Source organism: Dipodomys merriami, unplaced genomic scaffold (genome assembly GCF_024711535.1).
Source record: "Dipodomys merriami isolate MVZ:Mamm:240054 unplaced genomic scaffold, mDipMer1.0.p SCAF_13, whole genome shotgun sequence".
Classification (NCBI taxonomy): Eukaryota; Metazoa; Chordata; class Mammalia; order Rodentia; family Heteromyidae; genus Dipodomys; species Dipodomys merriami.
Genome location: NW_027202604.1, coordinates 23,390,022 through 23,412,285, shown reverse-complemented (window position 1 = coordinate 23,412,285; position 22,264 = coordinate 23,390,022). Strand labels below are relative to the sequence as shown.

Genomic DNA, 22,264 nt, shown 5'->3' with positions numbered 1-22,264 from the left:
CCAGGTCCTGAGTCCAACTGACTTGGGTACCTAAGGGCGGCTAAGTATGAGAGGAAGCTGTCTTGTCCACTGAGTTGGGACTTAGACTTTGCCTCTCAGACAAAGGGAGTGGATTTGTGCCTGAACTAAATTATTTGAGGCTATGTGTAGCTGACTTGAGGGATTAGGAATATCCCCTCCCTCTCTGTCTCTCTCTGTCTGTCTCTGTCTCTCTCTGTCTCTCTCATTTTCAAGATGAGGACCCTGTCTATTGAGAATCATTAGGACCCCTAAGAGTGTATATGTGGCAGAGTGGGGACAGCTGGCTAAACAGCCCTTACTGTGTTGCTGTTGTTTATTTACTTGCTTACTTATTTTACTGCTTTTCTTGAGGAGAATCTATTCAATGCTTTCAAAAGGTCCAGACATGATTGTCTGAGGTTCAGATGAAAACTGGAAGTTTTTGCAGGGGAGGGGCCTGTGACTTTTTATATTGAAAGCATTTAACTGTGGGTGTGTATACAATACATATAACTATCTATAAACTCTAGAGAATAACATTGTCTTTTGGGTTCTGGGGGAGAATGAATTTGTTGGTTGAGAAAGGCTTATGTTTTATCATCTGTAAGGCTGGTATCTTCTGCAAATGGGTGTTTTGTGAAAACTTTGCCATCGTCTGTCTATTGATTGGTTGTGCATTCAGATTCTTTTCATGCTTCAACTTGCACTGTAACTCGTCAACAAGGCACAGCTCATCACTTGCCGATGAATTTTAGTGCTGTTGAAAGCTTTAGCAGATTAATGGTTTCAACAGGGACTTGTTTCCTCCATTTCTCAGCTGAGCAAACAGAAGCAGTCTGCTTTTGCTTCTCATTGCCTTTCTTCTTTGGGCTTTGAGGAAGGGGACAGAAGGAAGAGAAGCCCTCTGGGACCCCCACCTCCCTGACTTCCATTCCTCCCTGCTCCACTAAGCTAAATCTAAAGGATCCTGGTTTACATCACTCTATAGGGTTTTTAGGCTGCAAATGTTAAATTGTATTTCTGTGGCAATCATTGAGATTTGCTGTTTGGGTGTTCTGCTTACAATAGAGAAGTGTGGAATCCATTCCTTACCAAAATATGCTCTTCTTTCATGTGTTACCATTAGACTTGAGGCTTACCTGCTGGTCTGTGTTGAGCAGACAGCTTGGGCAATTGTGTCTATTACAGGACTTCTCCCAGGGGAGGCTGGAGCTTTGCTGCTTCTTCAGTTAACTGTATCCAAAAGAGGCATTTATGGCCTAGGGTGTGTCCACTTGAGCTAACAAACCATTGAATCCAGGTTCTCCATAAGCTTGCCATTATGGGCCTTTCACTAACAGAAAGTGGCTCCTTGAACAACTATACTTCTTTTATAAGCAGGAGTGTTTTGTGATGCATGATATATTCTTACATATCAGAAGTATCCTGGTGAATCAATGGCACCATAGAAGTAATGGCTGTACGTGGTCTTACTGAGGCACCCTCTTTTTTCCCTTGTTTCCCATTCACTCTTGGCATAGGGATGACAACAGAGAAGAGGAAAAACAGGGGTGGGAAGAAGAATGAGATTTCCCTATTTACAAAGGCGGCAGGTACCATGATCAATTAACTCCAGTTATCACAAAATGGGACTTTAATTTCCCTTTCATCCCCTGTAGTGTTATATAGAGCAGGTGATATAGTAACAACTCAGCCTATTTGTGGTTCTTTGGATATATACACCCACACGTGTTTTTCTGATCTTGATTTATTAAATTTGCCGTGTGGAGTGGAACTTGGGAGACTCCTATAACTAAAGGCAAAGGCATTTCTCAAGTCAAAAGTAATTAGGGAGCTGATAGTGCTAGATAGAAAAAGCTAAGTCAAGAAAGAGGTTCCTCTCCTGTCAGAAGATGACAGGTATTTTCCCCACCTTTCAATTGTATTTTTCTGGCAAAACCCATTTTATTTGATAATCACCACTCTCTCAACATATTTATTTTCTCCTTAAAAAACAAAACAACAACAACACCATGTTTCTTATGTTGATAATCAGACCCCAAATATTTGAATGTATAAGCACATCCCCCGCAGTCATACTGACACCCTCTGGCACCAGGAAAAATACTGTCATAGCATTTTTTTTAAAGAAGTCTGGTGGGAAGAAAGGTAGTAATGCCAGCCATTGATTGATTGATTCAGGAGTTCTGCTTATGGCTGGATCTAACAGCAGCTTGCCTCTTGATACCTTGTAGGCTTTTGAAGTGTTATGAGCACATAGAGCAAAGATCTTGTCCCTGCATCCACAGGTCTGGTTGAGAAGTTTCTACCATTGCTAGCCTCTGGCACATCTACATAATTAATGTGGAATGCCCACAGTTAGGAAAATAATGACTGAACAGCCTCCAGGTAGTGTCATGTGCCATTTCTCATTGGTAAACCTGTATCACAGTAAGTTCCATAGTCATAGAAGTGACAATATTGTCCCCTTTCTTCTCCTAGTCCAGTCCTTAAGCTATGGTTGCTAACTTTGATTCTTTTCTTCCAAGGAGGTTGACATCCTTAAAGTTTATCAAGGCTGTCAGATTCCAGCATAAACACAGAATGAAAAGATATTAACTTTCACTGAGATGTTGAAGACAGTCTTAATCGTGAGAGAAAAGGAGAGATCTTGGGCTTGAAAAATCACTCATTAAATTGAGAGTTACCGAATGAGAAGATTTTGAAAGTTTTACTATTCTGTTTTTCTTTTCTTTTTTGTTTTTCAGTTTTGGTCATTTACTTGAAAGGACAGGAAAAAAAATCACAATGTAGTTACTTCCAGTCTCGAAGGTGTTATGCTCTTATTTCTAAAGTCGTTGGTTTGCTTTTTATCATTTATCTTTCTGTATCCCTGTTTCAGTACCATGTTTAGCATGTAGTATCTGTACAGCAAATCCTTGGGTTTGCAGGTATATCAGGAATTTAGAGCAGTCGTTATATATGAAGTGTCATCTGATTGCTCAAGTGCTCTATTGCTTTTGCTGAAGTAAAAATAATCGAATTCCATGAGAAATCCGTTCACAAACAGGCACAGGAAACACAGGTGCCCTTGTATTTAATGGTACATATTCTTTTCCACAAGCCATTGATTTTCTCTGTATTCTACAGAAAAGAGAAAAAAAGCCCTTAGCTTTCGGCTCACTGTGTAGTTAGTTACTCTTACAGGTGTTGCTCTCTTGTGATTCACGAATTGTCCCCTTCAGCAGGCCTTGGGTCTGAGTTACTGCCTTGGGTATATATCTTTTCTGCAATAAAGATCAGTGGGAATCTACAAATTTGACAAAAAAAAACTGAATGAAATAACTTGCCTGAAAGACACTAAGTGCCATAATTTTCTAATTAATTATGGCGCAATGCCAAAGAGAGGTGCTTTAAAAATACATGATTATAGAGAGAGTCCAGAAACGGATGCCAGAAAGGCTGTAAACATTTGACTTTTATTTTAAAAGAGGTTTAGCACTTAGGCTTAAGGATGCCTTTGCACATCTACATAGTTAATCTGAGGTGCCCACAGTCAGGAAAATAATGACTGAAACAGTACCTCCAGGTAGTGTTCTTTCTAGCTTTTGGACCTTTTATTTATTTATTTGTTTGCTTGTTTGTAATCTCATCCTGGGAGTAATTTATATTTGAGTGCCTACTATGCGCTGGGAAATTTTTAGACAGTGGGGACAATATCTAAATGAACAGTATAGCCAAAATCTCCCTGCCCTTCTGAAGCTTGTATTAGAGCTCATGTTAATTTAGTCCTAATAAGATCTGGGAATAGAGAGTAAGGTAGAGATAATAGGTAAAATGAAATCTTTCAGCTATGAGAAGTTTCTTTCTGAAAATTACTGTGATTGTCAAGCAGAACTTGGTTGCAAAAAAGTATGTGGTATGTGATTGCAGTTAGACCACCGTCCCATTTCCCCAAAGTATGAACTAAGGCATAGAAGAAGAATGTATTATCTATTTACCCTTTACCCCGATAGAAAGTTTTTAGGTTATTTCCCTTCCTTTCTCTATTAACAGTGTCACAGTAACTATCTTTGTACACTAGTTCAGCTTGTTTTCTTCTATTTGTATCATTTCTGTGGAATTTTCCGTGTCAAACCTATATGCCTACCTCATTCTTTTAAAAATTTATATAAATGGTGTGTTATTGTTATTATAAAAGTGATATACAGAGGAATTACCATTACATAAGTCAGGTAAAGAGGACATAATGAGTACATTTCTTTTTGGACAATGTCCCCTTGCTTTCTCCTAGTTTTTTCCTCCCATTCCTACTCACAAGTTATATAGTTAATTTTCAACATATTTTCTAGTAAGTATCATTTACCCTTTGTCCTACCCTTTCTTACCTTCCCCCAAACAGATATACTTACAAACAAGATAGGTCCCATGGTTTCCCTTATTTGCAATAACTAGTATATGTCTGAGACAAGCAGAAAAGGTCAGATAAGTTGATGTTAGGTGAAATGAACCCCAAGATAAGTATTCCAATGTTTTTTTCTTTCTTGTGATTGTTTCTAACATAAGATGATTTGTTGCTTTGTATGTCCCTCCCCCACGGTATAAACCCTGCTTTCATTGTATTTGATATTGGTATAATTTGTGGAGGGGAAGGGCAAAAACAAACCGTTTAAATAGGGATACAGGTGGACCCATTGCAACAATGAGATGTACAAGTCATTATGTTGAAAAACGAACTTTACAACTTTGGCTGGGGGGGGGGACAGAGGAGGGGAAGATGGGAAGGGGAAACAAAGGAGGAGGCAACAATGCTTGATAAGTAATGTATTCATTACCTTGCTCATGTAATTGTAACCCCTCTGTACGGTATTTTCACAGCAAAAAATTTAAAAAAAGAGATAAAGGAAAGCAAATGGTGTTTGGAACCTATATTTATTAGATTGCTTTGTGTTAGAACTAGCTTATTTAATCCTAAAATATATTTATACCTTTATCCAGTATTTATTTAGCACCTTGTATGTGCTGAGAGCTCCTCTGGATTTTTGGAACATATGATCAACCAGCATAGATCAAGATCCCTGGAGGGAGAGGGGTCAATATTCTGTTCAGGAAGTAATAAACAAGTCTATTACTTAGTATATTAGATGATAGCAATGCCATCATGGAAAAGGCATCAGACTCAAGTAAAAGTGAGGAATTTGGGCATGTTGCAATTTTAAATAGGATTGTCCATGTGTCAGGGTAGACCCTAAACAAACTGAGAGATGGAGCCACATACATGTCTTTATGGAGAACAACCCAGTACAGTCCTCTTCTACCCAGTAACAGAAGTGGTATGTGCATTTTCTGGTAATAGCAAGGAGACGAGATGGTAGGTTGAGTTTGGAACGTGGAGAGCAGAGCTAACAAGCTGTTGTCATCCTCTTGTGAGTTGGCAGTGATTAGACCTTGTAGGAAAGCTGTACGAGATGGTTGGATGTATTTTGAAAGTAGTCAAAAAGATTGTCTGATGGGATCATTAAGGAATGAAAGAGAAGAGGCAGTAATTTCTTGGCTCTAAGGTTTTTTTTAAATTTTATAACGTGAATAACTAAGAGGCTAGTTGTTTGGGGTTTATTTTCTTCTTTCTGCTTTTTTTTTTTTTAACTTGAATTGGACGATGGAATCTGACCATAGGTCATCTTTTGGTTTAGGATGAGGAATTTCATAGCGCTGCAGATGTCTTAGGTGTGGATATGGGCTCTCGTGAAAGTGATGGTCATGGAATTTGGCTCATGGAGAACTTTGTTGTCCATTGATTTTGGACATTATTATGTGATGTTGATCCCATTTCAAATTTTAAAAAATACCTACTCAAATTAGTATTGCAAGAGACACTTTTACATACATTACCTTCTGCTCACTTGTGGTTGATTCTGATGTACCATCACTGACTTAATGAATGCGGAAATGAGGATCTGAATACTTGTAAAATCATCCTACCAAAGGAGTTGTATGATACATAGTCCTACCAGTATGTGCAAGACGATTTCTTCTTCTTCTTTGCTGAAACTGAATATAGTGAGTCTTTTAAAGTTATGTATGGGTTTGCAGGTGAATAGTGATGGATTTTCATGATCTTTATTTGGAACTCTTATATCCTATGGCCTCAGAGAATCTGTCCAGGTCTGGAAGAGGTACGAATTTGCCCCTTCTTTGAGGATTTGCCTGTCTTGGGGGCACAATGGTGACGTCGGTCATAGCAGGACAAACTAATTGCTTGAGGACTTAGCTCTGTGCAAGAGGATGAAATGTATTCAGCTTTGTTCAAACAGCTAATTAAAGATTAATGGGGAGACAGCTAAGTAGCAGTTTTAAAGTGCATCTTCTTTAAAAGGGGAAATTTTGAATTATATCATCCTCTGAAAGAACAGTTCATTCCAACATTTGGATAAGTTTTAATCTCAAGCGCTGAATTAAAATAGTTGGCACAATGAAGGTAGTTAGAGCATTAAGTGAATTCAGATTTCTTTGAAGTTATACAAGGCCGAATGAGCACCAAGTTGGAATTTTAATGAATTTTATTTTACTAATTAATGAAACAAATAGTTATTATGAGCTATCTGTGAGGTAGACATTATGCTCTGTCCCAAGGATACAAAGATGTAGAAATCACAGCCTTACCCTCACCCATGGTTTAGTGGCTTTGCTGGAGTTTAGAGCTCTGTCTATGGGCCGTGATGCACACTGTCACATTGGCTATACAAGAAATATGTGAAGAGAGCAGGTGACTGTCTTGAATTCAAGTGAAGAAAAGTCTCATGGCAGAGGAGACATTGGTGGTAGGTTTTCAAGGGTAGACAAGTCAGACAGACAGACAGACAGACAGATATCAGGAAACTCCAGAGAGAGTAGGCCCAGCATGAGCCTGTAAAGATATGAGAGGCTGCTGTTTCTGAAAAGCATCAAGTCACCAATTGTGGAATATATATATATATATATATATATATATATATATATATATATATATATATATGAGTTGTAATGGACAGGTAGGATGAGAGACCCAGACATACTTGCATGGCCTGCAAAGACATGAGTCCTGAAAAATTGTCTTGAGAACAGTGGGTCTTGGAAGAGTTTTAATAGGAGACTCAAGTGCTCATATTTGTGCTTTCTAAACTACTCTTGCAAACACTTTACACAGGGCCATCCAGCTGTGATCCTCAGGCCAAATGTGGCCCAAATACTGTTTTTTTTTTTTTTTTACAAATAAAGTTTTATAGGAGCACAGTCTGTGCGGGAATACATTTTTTTTTTTTAATAGATGCTTTGGAGCTACAACCAGAGTAAGCATTTGTAGGAGAGGCTGTAAACTTGCCAGGGCTGTTCACTATCTGGCTCTTGTAAAAAAAGTTTGTCAAACCTTGATCTGAAGGACAAAGATATTGTGGGGATACCAACAAGGAAGGCATGACCAAAAAGTAAGGTAGAAGAGAGACCCAAGAATTATTCAGGAGAGAACATAAAGGACTTATTGAGTTATAGAATGAGAAAAGTACAAGAGAATGGGCTGAAGTTGTATAACTTAGGGAACCTAGGCAGCTACAAGGGACTTCTAAGTTGATATATCCAATGGTTATAAGATGTTCTAGCCTGGAACTGCCTACATTTTGAATATTCAAAATGGCAAGATTAAGCTTGGACCTCTCTGCATAAAGTCATGGTAACACATACTAGTCAGGAATTACCTCATTCATTTGCCCTCTCCTAGTACTTTGTCCTGAAAATGAATCTCTGTCTCTGCCAGTTTTAAGGTTTCTGGGCCATTTCACATGCTTTAGGAAGTTACCCCTTTTATATAGCGCATGTTAAGCCATTTTTCTTTGCTGTGACAAAATACCACATAAAAACAACTTGAAAGACGGAAGATGAATCCCTTGCTTGTGGTTTTAGAAGTGTCAATGCCTTAGTTCACAGGATTGATTGGCTCCATTGTTCTTGGTCCTGGTGAAGTGTAGCAAAAGAACCAGGTGGAGAAAGGCTGCTTAACTTATGGCAGCCAGGAAGCAGAGAGACAAATAGGAAGGGGACAAGGAGAAGATGTACCCTTCAAAGGCACAGTACCACTGACCTCTTCCTACAGTCTGGTGGCACCTTCTGGTTTCCATAACCTTCAAGGAATGCCATCAAATTAGGACTCTATCAATGGGCCATCCTGTTGATTAGATCAGAGCCTTTAGGATTGATCCAGTCACTTCCCAGCAGCCCTATCTCTAGCATTTCATTAGGAACGTGGGTCTTCAGGGGACACACATCAGGCAATGTTGTTCCTCTGCTCTGATTTCTCCATATCACCTCACTGGAAATTCCTGTCTAGATAGTTCTCTTTTAAGCAAACTTTTCTTCTTGCTCTGCCTATATCAGCTTAGGGTTAAGTTCAGTGTGTCACATCTTTTGATTATAAAAAAATTACAATTTAGATTATATAAATTACAATTTAGATGCATCAATATTCTTTTCTTAGTCACAGAACCTGATAGTTGAAAGATAGAACAAGACATATTCTACCATAATTATCCTTCCTTGATTACAGAGGACATCACATGTCCTGGACACTGCTATATTCCAAGGATACAGCGGTAAACAGTTCTTGTTCTCAGGGAACATTTATTTCAGTGGAGGAAGGTAGACAATGCATTTCCTCTGTCCTTTCCCAGGTCCTAGAACTATAGAGCCTAATATTGCAAGGGAATTCTGAAAGCCTATTTTTTGCTCAGCCTTTCTCATTACAGATGTACAAACTGCATAAAATAGAAGCTGGTTTGTGTATCTCCCCAATGGAGTGGTGAAACTTTCATTGTGTTTTCCAGATCTAGTAGTATGACCTGATCACACTACAGGGCTTAGTAATTCATTGTTTTAATGTGCATTTTACAATTTTGGAGTAGGTGGTCATCTTTGCCCTTGTCAGTGTAGTTTTTTTTTCCAGTTTGTTCTCCATATATCCTACCACCCTTGCCTTTTATTGGAAACGCTTTACCATATGGGGTCACATCTAGGGGAGGAATGCTTTCCCCGTAGTTCACATTCATCTCTCCTATAACAGGCTGCTTGCTATCTGTATTCTTGAAATCTGACATAGAAAATGAAGGAACAGAGAGTTTCTGGCAGCTTCCCGTTTTCATCCTTACAGGAATTGAAAGCAGCAATTTTCATTTCATGCTTTGAATTGCTTGTAATATGGGTTTTCAGTGAGTCTCCGGTAGGCAGATGAGTCCAGAGCTCCAGGGCTGTTCAGCAAAGAAGCCACTAAGGAAGCCAAGAGAATAGACTGGAGCCCCAGGATGAAGGAACTGTGTACAGGAGAGCTGAAGGCCAGATACCTTGCTTATTACCAAACCCTGGGAAGGTGAGCTGTATTCACTTTCCAGATTGGAACTTATTGCCAATGTTTCTGTTTAGTTTCTTTGTGTTGTAATGTGAAATGCAAAGAAGTGAGGTCAAGGTATGGTTAATAGTCCAGAGACAACTGAGTGTGGTTTTTAAGGCCAGCATTGGGTGATTATAGGATGTCAAAAGATCCCCAAAGTACTTTGACCCTGACCTTGGTAACAAAGTAGACTAGGATGGAACTCCAGGGCAGCTGAGGACATTATGCTGAATGCCCACTGTCCTTAATGGGAAAGCAGAAAGCCGTTATTAGGAGGTTGCAACATCCTCTCTGGAAAGACTCAATCTCAGTGCAGCTTGTGGGACTTATTACAGGCTGAGTAGCAACCTACATCTCCAACCCTAGATACTTTCTTGTACATCTTCCAGAATACAGAACGAAGGTATTGGAGCAAACCGTTCTGCTTGCCAACCAGCAAGGAGGTGTTAAATAAAAAAAAAAAAAGTCTGTTATTTCACTTGCTGGTTTGAAAATACATATGTTCTAACATTTTCTCATTAGGAAACCTTATTTTATTTGGGATGGTATTAATACAGGTGCACTTTAATGTTGTTTGTATGTGTGTGTGTGTGCATGTGTGTCTTTGAGATGTGTTTAATTTCAGTATTTGAGGAAGTGGGTTGCAGTTCTAAACTACCAGTTCATTAAAAAACAAAGACAAAAAAACAACTCAAATAGTGTCATCGCCCTTAAAACTCCTTCTTCCTGCCCATTTGTAGGAGGAAGGAGTTTGTGTCTCTCCCCATCCCCCCCCTCCATCACTAGGTAACCACATCTGTTTTCTCCTTCTGAGAATTTTGCTTTTCCTCCAAATGTAATAATAATGGAATAATTTTGTATGAAACCTTTGAATTGAGCTTCTTTAACATAATACAGTGGAGTACAGGCTCACTCACATTATTGCTTACACCATTAGTTCTTTGTACTGCTACATATTATTCCATTTTATGAACACAGTGCAGTGTGTTTATCCATTCATCAGATGAAGGACACTAAAGGCAACACCCGTAGAAAGCAAAAGAATAATTCAGAGCCCCAGGGAAAGAGCGACATGTATACTGAAGAGAGTTTTTGTCAACATAGAGTGGGTGTACCTACAAGTGAGTTTTCTCCATGTCAAGTGGTAAGGCTTTGTTCATGCCTGCAAACAACTGTCACTCTCCTCCCAAACAACTGTGCCACTGTGCATCCTCACCAGTAGTGTATAGCATCTCAGTAACTATACATGTGCCACCAGTGGACAGGGGATTATTCTTGCTGCTCTACATCTTCTTCCTCACATGCTCCAGGAGGACCCTCCATCATTTGGAAATCTGAAATCCAAAATGCTTCAAGATCCAAAAGGTTTTGAATAGCATGTTGGGACCCCAAAAATTTGGAATTTCAGAGTCTCTCAGATTTTTGATCTTCAAATGAGAGATGTACACTAGATAAAGTCTGTGCAAACATTTTAAAATGCAAGGACCCTAACAGAATTCTAATTATGAACATTTTAGATAAGTAATGCACTATATAGTCAAACTTAAAGAAAACATGTCAGTCTTTCTAATCATGTGGTGATACTTTGTTATGAATTTAATTTTCATTTCTCAAATGATTATTAGAGCTTAATGGCGTGCATTGGCTTGCCTTCCATCTATCATCTTTGGTGCAGTGTCTGCTCATGTATTTTTGCATTTTAAAAATTGGGTTATTTACAACAAAAAAATTAATGGAATATACAAACAGCTACCCATTGCTTTGCCAGGTTTTTTTTTTTTAATGTCAGGATATTTCCTCCCTCCCTTCCTTTCTGTCTTTCTGTTTATGCTAAGTGTTGCACTGTTCTGGCCTGCATCTCTGGTCTGTCACTGACTCTTGAAGGACTTGGATCAGTCTCTTGTCCTCTGGGAAGTTCAGTTACCTCATCTATGCAGTGGTCTGAATGCCTAATTGTTAACAGGTTAGGATTCACTAAGTGTCTATGTAGACCCATATGTATAGTGTGTCTTCACTAAACCCAATAGCTCCTACCAGTCAGTTTTCCTCATCTAGGCGAATCCCTATGGTTGCCCTCCCTCCCTGCGGGAGGATCTGTAAAGTCCCTAAAGGCGCATCCTTGCTTAGTTCATCACTGTTGCACCAAGGCCAGAGCCTGATATGTGAAAGGTTTCAATGAGTTGATTAATGGATGAAGTAAAGAATAACCACTCTTTATGCCTTCATAACAATGAATAATCCACATTTGGTTTTGTGAAGCATTGTCCTAAATCTTGGCTCATTTGTTGACTTGTGCCCCTTTTGTTCCACCCGCATTTTCTATTTATTTTAGTTTTGTACTCACTGATAGCTTTTTAATTAATTAATTTATTTTTGTGCCAGTCCTGGGGCTTGAACTCAAGGCCTGGGTGCTGTCCTGGATTTTGTGCCCAAAGCTAGCCCTCTACCACTTGAGCCACAGTTCCAACTTTTGACTTTTTTTGGTAGTTAGTGGGAAGTAAAGTGTTTCATGGACTTACTTGCCTGGGCTGGCTTTGAATCAGTCCTCAGATTTCAGCCTCCTGAGTAGCTAGGATTACAGGTGTGAGCTACAGTGCCCGGTGTCACTGAGTTCTTTTTACTATACACTTTGAGAATGTGTATACTCACTGCTCTCTTGCCTTTTTTCAAAGGCTAAAAGGCCCATAACCTGATCCTCAATTTATACGTCCCCTGTATCAAATGGTAATTTCAGAGTTAACCACTGACTTTTCAGCCTTGTATCAAACTGTGTTTATCACACAGATCTACTGAAGTTGCAGCCATTTGTTTCTTGGTGGCTTTTAGGATACTAGATATGTTGCAGGCTGGTCTTTCCTTTCTCCACGAAACCAGGCTAGTAGATACAGCCTCTGGGTTCCTATAACCTGGCCTCATTTGTAAGAAGTTGCTGACTTTGGCAGGGTCCTGTCAGAGCTTCACCAATCCCAGCACTGGCCTCTTGCAGAGCATTGTTTGAGCCGGTCTATGCCGAGTCAGCGGTTAGAACTAGGCCACAGTAGCTCATTCTGTAGGCTAGCAGTACTTGAAACCAGCCGTCCACTGAGAAGGAGAAAGTTAACTTTAAGGCAATTTACTTTCTTTTGCAAAAGTAGCTTTTTGAGACAATGGAAACAAGGATAGAGATGGTCACAGTCCTTTCATTCTTGTGTGTTCCAAGGAGTTATGAGTGTCACTTGACTTGCACTGTGATCAGTTCTCCAAATGGAGCTGCCCTTCACCTGCTGATGATCCGTTTTAGAGGTTAGCAAAGGCAAAAACCTCACTTTGCAGAGGAAAGGAGAGTCCCTCTTGGGACATAATATTCAGAGCAACTCTTACCAGGGAAGTGACCACTTAACCTGAATATGTTTCTAGCTCCCCTACATTATAAACATAGTGAGAACATTCATTGCGTGTTTGAAGAGCTTCCTTCTCTGTAAGCCTCATCTTGATTATCCTTATTAGAAATTAAGTTAGCTCCTGAGGGGTTCACTTACAAGGAGAGGGTAACTTCTTATGTGTTGCTGGTGCTTTTATCTTTGTTTTTTTTTTTTCTAGTCCTACAGCTTGAACTCAGGGCCTAGTGCTGCTCCTGAGCTTCTTTTGCTCAAGTCTAGTGCTCTGCCACTTGAGTCACAGCTCCACTTCTGGCTTTTTGGTAATTAATTGGAGGTAAGGGTCTCATGGGCTTCCCTTCCCAGGCTGGCTTTGAACCAAGGTCCTCAGATCGCAGCCTGCTGAGTAGTGAGGATTATAGGTATGAGCCACTAGTGCCAGGTTTTTGTTATTGTTGATGGTGGTGATGGTAGAGCTGTTTTTGTTTCTTTAAAAAAAATAAAAACAAAACCTTACAGTCATCACACATCTATGCATCATTTGTATGAAGCACCACTATTAGAATCTTAAGGAAATTATTGGAATTCAATCAAATACATTCTAGTAGGGGTCAGAGAAACACATTATTTGGACATTATAAAGACAGGCTAACTTTATCATACTTAGCAGCTTTATCCCACTTTAGCTTGCTTAATTCAACTGTCTTGCAAAGAAGTCTTGGAACTGAGAATGATGAAAGAGTTGTTAAAGGTTAAAAGACATTTTAAAATCAGTTTTACAAAGAGTTACCATCCGGTATGTCAGTTTATAAGTCCAATGGCATCATGATCGATACCACCCCCTTTATCATGTTTCCCATCCCTCCTTAGTATAACTAAGTAGAGATAATATAATTTTAAAAATTCTGTTTAAGAATCTTTAAGTAGCAACAACAGCACCTGGAAGGAGAAGGTGCTTGATATCTGGGCCCACACTGTGCAGATCAGTGAGTGCTGAGCCCTCTGTATCTGTTGGAGCATTTCAGATATGGTGGATTTAGATTGACATCTGCTGTCCGTTCATAGGAACAAATGGAGGTAAAACATTTCATTCGTCCTTTTGTATGGGTCTGATTAATTGGGATACATTGGGTTAGAGTAGATACGTCATTAAATTAAATTCACTTGTTTGGCTCGACTTCTTAATATAAATTTGTTTTAAAATTATTTCTGTACACTATTATGTGTTAATTGATCATTGGTGAAAGGCTGGTGGGACAATGATAGCGTAATTACCAAAGTTATAAAAGTTGAAGTCAGGTCTTAAGTCTTGACGAAGGGTGCTCATCTTTGGAAATCTCAAGTTGTTGAGCCCTGGCATCTGAGGGGATCTTGGGATTGCTGATGAGTGAGGTGCCTCTTCTGGATATTTGGGCTTACGGTGGACTTTGTGTGGAATTCACTTCAGAGGAATGAGGTGGCATGGTCAGAATTCAAAGGAAAATCCCAGCAATGTCTCTGGAGAAGCGTGCTTTCTATAGGAGCCTTATTTGACCTGGATTCCGTGCTCAGAATCCTTAGGCTCCTCAAGTTCCGGAAGCCTGTCTTTGATGTGATGTGCTTAATAGAATGCCAAAGGGTTCTTTTACATGGAGCTGAGCACTCATGTGGCATGTTTAAAATCCTTGTCTTTGCTAATATTCCCGAAACATGGAGGTTATTGTGTGTCATGCACAGCTGTAGGGCAAGGGATGCAATAGCAAGAAAACAGGTGTAAGTCCCTGCTAAACCTCGGGGGACCCGATGTTCCAGCCCAGCCTGTCATGTTGTTTAAGACACTCGCTAGCAGTGATTGTCTGAGCCCCAGTGGGGTTTGGAAGTATGGAAGCCGACCCACTTATTCAACAGAAAAACCATTGTGGTACCTTTTGAATATACTTCAGGAACCGAAGTGTTCATTGTGCATGGTCATTTATTCAATAGATATTTATTAAACATCTGTCATGTTCTGGGCACTTTGCTAAGAGTTGGAACATGTTGATGAGTGGATTACAAAGACTATTGTTCTCATGAGACTTAGATTCCAGCTGGTGGAAAGGGAGCAGTATTAGACAATGACCATGCAATACTAGTATTCTGTGTGTGTGTGTGTGAAGAAGTTGATAAAAAACTTTTTAAAGGAAAAGGCAAAATAGAGCAAGTGTACTGAGAATGTGGGTGGGGGATGAGGTAATGCTTTTGTGAGGCATTTGGGGCAAGGATGTGGACCTTACAAACAACAGAGAGTTCCAGTGACCCCTTGCCCCAAAATGTAATGTGGCTGATTTAGGAGGGCTTGCAAGGGATATCTGTTCCCACTGAACGTCTGGGACCAGGGAGACTTCATCTTCCCTCATACCATATCTCGTTGTAGAGAACAAATACATTTAATGAAATTGGCACCCAGCTCCTAAACTTTATTGGTAACTGGCTAGGTATAGCAAGATGAAACATAGACTAGTAGGGAGTGTATCAAGGCTCAGGATTTGGAATCTATCAAAAAGTATTTTCTTACACTTACTCTATTCTAGCTCTCAGAGCTGGTCTCCCCCCCTTTCTCTCTCTCTCTCTCTCTCTCTCTCTCTCTCTCTCTCTCTCTCTCTCTCTCTCTCTCTTTCATTCATATGTGTGCTCGCATTCTCTTGGTCTTGCTCTCACTCTCTTTTACTTGCTCTATCTCTGTCTCTCTCTACCTCTTGGTCTCTGTCTCACTCGCTTGTTAGTACTCTCTCTTTCTTCTTGTGTGAAAACGTTGGTATGGTGACTTCCTTCTAAATTTATCAATACAGTATGTCCAGAAACAAAACAGAACCATGTTTCTGTGTGTGATTCCTGGCAGAAATGGTGTGATTTCAACTCAGGATAAAACTGTGAATTTGTGGGAATCAACATATTGTGGGTTCTTAGGGCAGCAAGTAGGAATACATGTATCTCCGCTGCTAGGTACCTCTGTCTTGGTGGCCTTGGGGACATGGCTAGTGAGTTTGGAGAGCCAAGAGTTCTGAAGCCAGTGCCAGAGCATCCCTTCCTCAACAAACAGGCATGGTGGATAGAGAGCCAAGAGGCTCTCTGATTACCTTTCCAGCAGAGACACATTTACTCATTGGGCTTACACAAGTAGAAAGTGTGTATGTGAAGGTGAGACACAGACATACAGAATTCAGAGGCGGATGCATCACACAGGAGAAGGAACATAGACAAAGTGTAGTCAAATCCACCCGCCTGGAAGCCTTGCTCAGCAGAAGAGGCACTCCGGCCATCAGCATGACATTGAGCTGTGTGAACTCACACAGCTTACATACAGAGCAGTGAAAGTAAGCCACTTGATTCTAGTGTTCCAATTTAAATCATTGCTCAAGGATAGTTGTCGTTTCTGTTCAGGGCAGGCATTGGGGTTTGACCTGCGAGATGCTTGCCTCAAGAAGAACATTTGAGTGCTGAAAAACTTACAACTGTATATATATATTTGCCAGCACTGGCATTTGAACTGAGGGCATCACGTTTTCTAGGCAGATGCTCTACCACTTGAGCCATGTTCTCAGCCTTTTTTATCTTGAGTTCCTCCCACCTCCTCCCCCATAGGGCTGTATGGTTTTAGTCCTGGGCTGGTCTCTGATTACCAGTGTATATTATTACTTTGTTTTACTCAAGAGGGTCTCCCTAACTTTTCACCTGAGTTAACTTTGAAGGGTGATTTTCCCAATCTCTGCTTCCCAAGCAGCTGGGATTACAGATGTGCCTCACCACATCTGGCTGAAGATAAGTGTTATTTTGAAGAAAATAGTATATTTTAAGGGAAAATAGATCAGTATTTTCCCTCAGCCTTTTGTGTGGTTCACTGTGGTGTTGATATTGACTCTGTGTGTGTGTGTGTGTGTGTGTGTGTGTGTGTGTGTGTGTGTGTGTGTGTGTGTGTGTGTGAGTGATGGGACTTGAACTCTCGGGCTGGCTGCTGTCCCTCAGCTCTTCAGCTCAAGGTTAGCACTCTACCACTTGAGCCACAACGCCACTTCTGGTTTTCTGGTGGGTAATTGTGGATAAGAGTCTCACGGACTCTGCCCAGGCTGGCTTTGAAGGGCAATCCTCAGATCTCAGCCTCCTGAGTAGCTAGGATTACAGGCATGAGCCAGTGATGCCCAGCTTTGACTTTATTATTATTTTTTAACATGTAATGTAAGGGGCTCTTTGCATTATTTTTGACATTTGAATACTGTATGAAATATACTACAAGACTGTACAAAATACTATCCTTCCTTTCTAATCCTGGGCTTGAACTCAGGGCCTGGGTATTGTCCCTGAACTTCTTTACTAAAGGCCAATGCTCTACCACTTGAGCAACATCTCTACTTGAGGCTTTTTTTTTTCTTTTGGTAGTTTATTTGAGATAAGAGTCTTATAGACTTCACTGCCTGGGCTGATTTTGAGCCATCATCCTCAGATCTGGGTCCTGAGTAGTTAGGATTATAGGCATGAGCCACCCAGCATGTGGCTGAAATACTGTTTCTCTTAATTACTTAGGGTTATTTGTAGAGGGGTCATTTCTTTAATCTTGAATCCCAGTATTGTGCTCCATTTGCTTTACATTTGTCTAGCTTTACCTTGCAATTTTTCCTGCTTTGTAACTGTAGAAACATGTAGTAAAATGCTAGCAGTCATAAGGAATACCCAGAATAGTTGTCTTCAAGGAATTCCATTATTATAGCACATTAACCATATGCATAGGATGGATTTCTTTTTATGTGTTCTAGTATATGAAAGGATCTTTACATACTCATTTCATAGGTTGGTGTGTGTGTGTGTGTGTGTGTGTGTGTGTGTGTGTGTGTGTGTGTGTGTGTGTGTGTGTGTGTGTGTGTGTGTGTGTGTGTGTGTGTGTGTGTGTGTGTGTGTGTGTGTTAGGCCTGGGGCTTGAACTCAGGCCTGTGTATTATTTCTGAGCCTTTTTATTCAAGGCTGGCAATTTACCACTTGAGCAACAGCTCTACTTCTGGCTTTTTGTAGTTAATTGGAAATACGAGTCTCACAGACTTTCTTGCCCGGGTTGGCTTTGATCTGTGATCCTCAGATCTTAGCCTCCTGGGTAGTTTAGGATATAGGTGTGAGCTAATGGAACCTAACTTAATAGTTGTTTTTGAACACTTACTGGTGTTTATGTCATTCTAAGTGCTAGAGTTACACAAATTAAGCAAACCCCAGTATTTGTGGAGTTCTGTTTCCTGTGGTTACCATACGTATCTTCAGTCCTCACAACTCTGCAGTATGGATTTTGGCCTAGTGGTTGTTCAGGTAAGAAGAAGAGTCAAACTCAGAGTGATCCTGGCAGCAGGTAACTGAGTGTGGTAATGTCTGGCACCATTGTGTAGAGTGGATTCAGGCAATGTCAGACTTACTTGTGACCTGAACTTAGCCAATAGAGGGGGATTCCTGGAATGTATGAATCCTAACTGCTCTGAAAGGAAACCCTTATTTAAGCTTAAGGCAGAAGGTAGCATTCATTTCCTTGAATTTTAGAAAGTGTAAAACAGGTATGCAGGTGAAGATAGAAAAGTATCTGCTTATTTCAGTCAGCTATAACCACTAGCCTTCTGAAATGACCAAGAGATTAGACTGGATCTCTCAGGAAGGAATCCTTTATCCAGGCTTAGAAAGAAAAGTGCAGTGGTTGATTATCAATGTCTGTATAGAGTTGACAGGGGACATTCACAAAATTCATGCATATGCGTCATATACATCATCGAATTGATGTTAGTCCCCTGGTCTAAATTTTTAGAAAGTTATTATTTGGACTGTGCATGAGTCGTTGGAAGACTTGAGAAGTACAAGAAACAGAAAATGTTAAATATGATGAACGTCTAATAAATACAGATATACAAAATCTCTATGTGTATATCTATGAGCAAAACAGAAAAGAGAAAATTAAATCTACATCTTAAAGGCTTTAAAGAAAACATCTTTCTTGAGATAAATATCGTGTACAATGTCCTGCATACTCTCTAAACAACAGAGTGTATGTGAAGTTTTGACAAGATTGTATATCCGCCCCTTGGAGGATAGGTTTGGTTTCAGTCACAGCATAAATGTAAATTATGCTTCATTCACTGGCATATGTTTTTGAGGTTTGTTCATGTTTTAGTATATAACAGTGGTTCATCTCATTCATTATCTGGATATGTTTAGCCATCAGTAGATATTTTCATTGTTTTCAATTTTGGGGCCATCACAAGTAGAAAATGTATGCTGCTGTGAAAATTTGTGTGTAATAACCTCGAAGTAGGGTTTTATTTCTCTTGGGTAAATATTTAGGGGTAGATAACTGGATTTTCTACAATATCCACTTTTACTTTAAATAATATTTAAGTATTTATCTATTTATTGTGTTAGTCCTACGGCTTGAACTCAGGGCCTGGGCACTCTCCCTGAACTTCTTTTGCTCAAGGATAGCACTCTACCTGTTAAGCCACAGCTCCATTTCTGGCTTTGTGGTAGTTAATTGGAGATAAGAATCTCATAGACTTTCTTGCTGTGGCTAGCTTTGAATGCTGATCCTCAGATTTCAGCCTCCTAAGTAGCTAGAATTATATGCTTGAGCCATTGGCACCAGCTATATCCTTTGTGGTGGTGGTGGTGTTGGTGGTGGTTGTGGGGCTTGAACTCTGAGCCTGGGTGCTTTCCCTCAGCTCTTCAGCTCAAGGCCAGCATTCTACCACTTGAGCCACAGTGCTACTTCTGGATTTCTGATGGTTTATTGGAGATAAGAGTTTATGGACTTTCCTGCTTGGGCTGGCTTTGAACTGCAATCCTCAGATCTCAGCCTCATGATTAACTAGGATTACAGGTGTGAGCCACTGGCGTCCAGCTCATTATATCCACTTTGAAAGGCAGTTTTTCATTTTATATTCCTACCCAGCAATGCACAAGAATTACAGTTTTCTCACATTTTTACCAATTGTTGATTGGATCAGTCTTTTTTGTTTCAACTGTCCTAATATTATAGAGTAATATCTCATTTTAATTTTAATTTCTATAATGACTTAGGATATTGAGTCTTTTATGTGGTTGTTTGCTTTTCACCTGTGTTGAAGTATTTATTCAAATATTTCTTTTGTATTTGGTGTTTTATTGCCTTCATAGGCTTTAGAATTTTTATATATCTGAATAAAAATCTTTTATCAGGTACATGATTTGCAGATTTTTTTTTGTTTCCAACTTGTGTTTTCATCCTCTTAACAGTGTCATTTAGAGAACAGAAGTTTAATTATGCTATATTCCTTACTATCTAGTATCTTTCTTATGAATAATACTTTGACAGGCAAGGTGTTTTTTTCCTTCCTTTTAAAAAATTATTTTTAAGTAGTTGTATAAAGGAGTTTCCATTTAAAAGAAGATGTTCCCATCTAACTAAATTTTTTTTTCTCCTGTTTCCCTCTATAAATTTTATAATTGGGCACTGGTAGCTGTAATCCTAGCTATTCAGGAAGCTGAGATGTGAGGATCAGAGTTTGAAGCCAGCCTAGGCAGAAAAGTTCCCATGAGACTTATCTCCAATAAAAGATGGAAGTGGTGCTGTGGTTCAAGTGATAGAGCACTAGCCTTGAGCAAAGGAAGCTTAGGGACAGTGCGTGTGCAGGCCCTGAGTTTGAGTACCAGGAACTGCTAAATAAACAAACAAACAAACAATAGTTCTTTGGGCTTTTTCCTGTATTTGTTTTGAGTGTGTGTGTTTGTGTGTGTGTGTGTGTGTGTGTGTGTTACAGGGATTGAACCCAGTCACCTTGTGCATGGGTGGCAAATGCTTTACCACTCAAGATATGTTGCCAGCTCTGTTTTTCTAATACACTTATTGCCCATATTGAGTTTGATTTTTTTAAACATAAAAATCCAATTTTTTGCACCATTTGCTGGAAACATTTACTTTCTCTACTGAAATGTGTTTGAATAATATGCCAGGCACTAGTAATTCACACCTGTGATTCTGGCTGTTCAGGAGGCTGAGACTTCAAGGATTAGGGTCTGAAACTAGCCTAAGAAGAGCAATCTACAAGTCTCCAACTTCCATTAACCATCAAAAAGCCAGCTTTAGAGGCATGGCTCAAATGGTTAGACTGCAGCATGAGCTAAAAAGCTGAGCATGAGGTCCTAGGTTCAAGCCCCAGTACTGGCAACCAAAAGTGGGGTAGTATATTACTATTTCAACCATACTCCATTTTCTTCCGGGGAGCTTGAACCTGGGGCCTGAACACTGTACATGAGCTCTTTTGCTTAAGGTTAGCACTCTACCACTTTGAGCTACAGCACCACTTCTGGTTTTCTGTTTGTTAATTGGAGATAAGAGTCTCACTGATTTCCCTGTCAGAGCTGGCTTTGAACCACGACCCTCAGATCTCAGCCTTCTGAGCAGTATAACAGGCTTGAGCCACTAGTGCCCAGCGCATGCTCCATTTTCTAACTTGTTTGGGCTATTGCTGGTGTTTCAATATTCCCTATGAATTTTAGAACCCCTTTTTCAAGTTCTGTAAAAGTACATGGTGGGACTTGGGTTGGAAGTGCATTCATGCAATATTTAGCTATAGATCAATGTAGGATTATTTTACTATTTTAAAATATTTTCCATGGAGGCTGTGTGGTGCTCAGTGATAGAATGCCTGCCTAGCATGTGTGAGATCCTGGGTTTGATCTCCAGAACTGAATGAATGAATGGCAAAGAAGGGTAAATCTTTCATTCTCAGTGAATTTGTATAGATTTTATAAAGACCATTCATATCTCTAGTCAGATTTACTCCTTGAGTTATGTGTAGGTGTGTATATGCTATTTCAATGCTATTTTAAAGCTTAGTTTTTGAGTACAGATTGCAAAGTAAATGGAAATACCATTGATTTTTGTCTATTGATGTTACGTTTTGTAATACTTCAGCTTTAATCAGATGGTTTACATAGATCAGGAGTTAGGAAGCTTTCTCTTAAAAGGCCAGATAGCAAATATTTCAGTCTTGTGGGTTGCATGGTCTCTGTGGCAATTACTTCTCTGCCTATTGTAGAGTAAAACAGTCACAGATAATATATCAGTGTACAGAGGACATTGCATTCCAGGAAAGCTTACTTAGAAAATTGCTTCAGTTTGCCAAGCCCTGCCACAGACAATGTGCCTTCTGAGAAGAAATGATACATTTGCCTCTGCCTTCTCAGTTTTCCCCCCTCTCTCCTTGCTTTGTTACCTTGCCTCAAACTTTAGTAATATGTTGAATGAGACTTAGGAATGTAGATATTCTTGTCTTGTTCCCAATGGTAGGTGGAAGACATTCCTTTTTTTTATCTGTAACTGCAATGTTAGCTATTTCCTGCAAATCACTTTTTTCAAGTGGAAAAAAGTTTGTGGTATCTATAGTTTACCAAGTCTTTTTTTTTTAAATCATGAATCAATGTTAGAGGTTTTCTTTGTCCATTGATATAATTATATGGATTTTTCTGTCTCAGTTTAAGAATATGATAAATTATATTGACT

At 39.6% G+C, this 22,264-nt stretch overlaps 1 protein-coding gene across 19 annotated transcripts in view; it reads left to right on the top strand.

Annotated features, from left to right (window-relative positions):
• Window positions 1–22,264, top strand: part of Magi1 (membrane associated guanylate kinase, WW and PDZ domain containing 1) — a 551,837-nt gene that overhangs the window by 344,276 nt on the left and 185,297 nt on the right. The window lies entirely within an intron of this gene.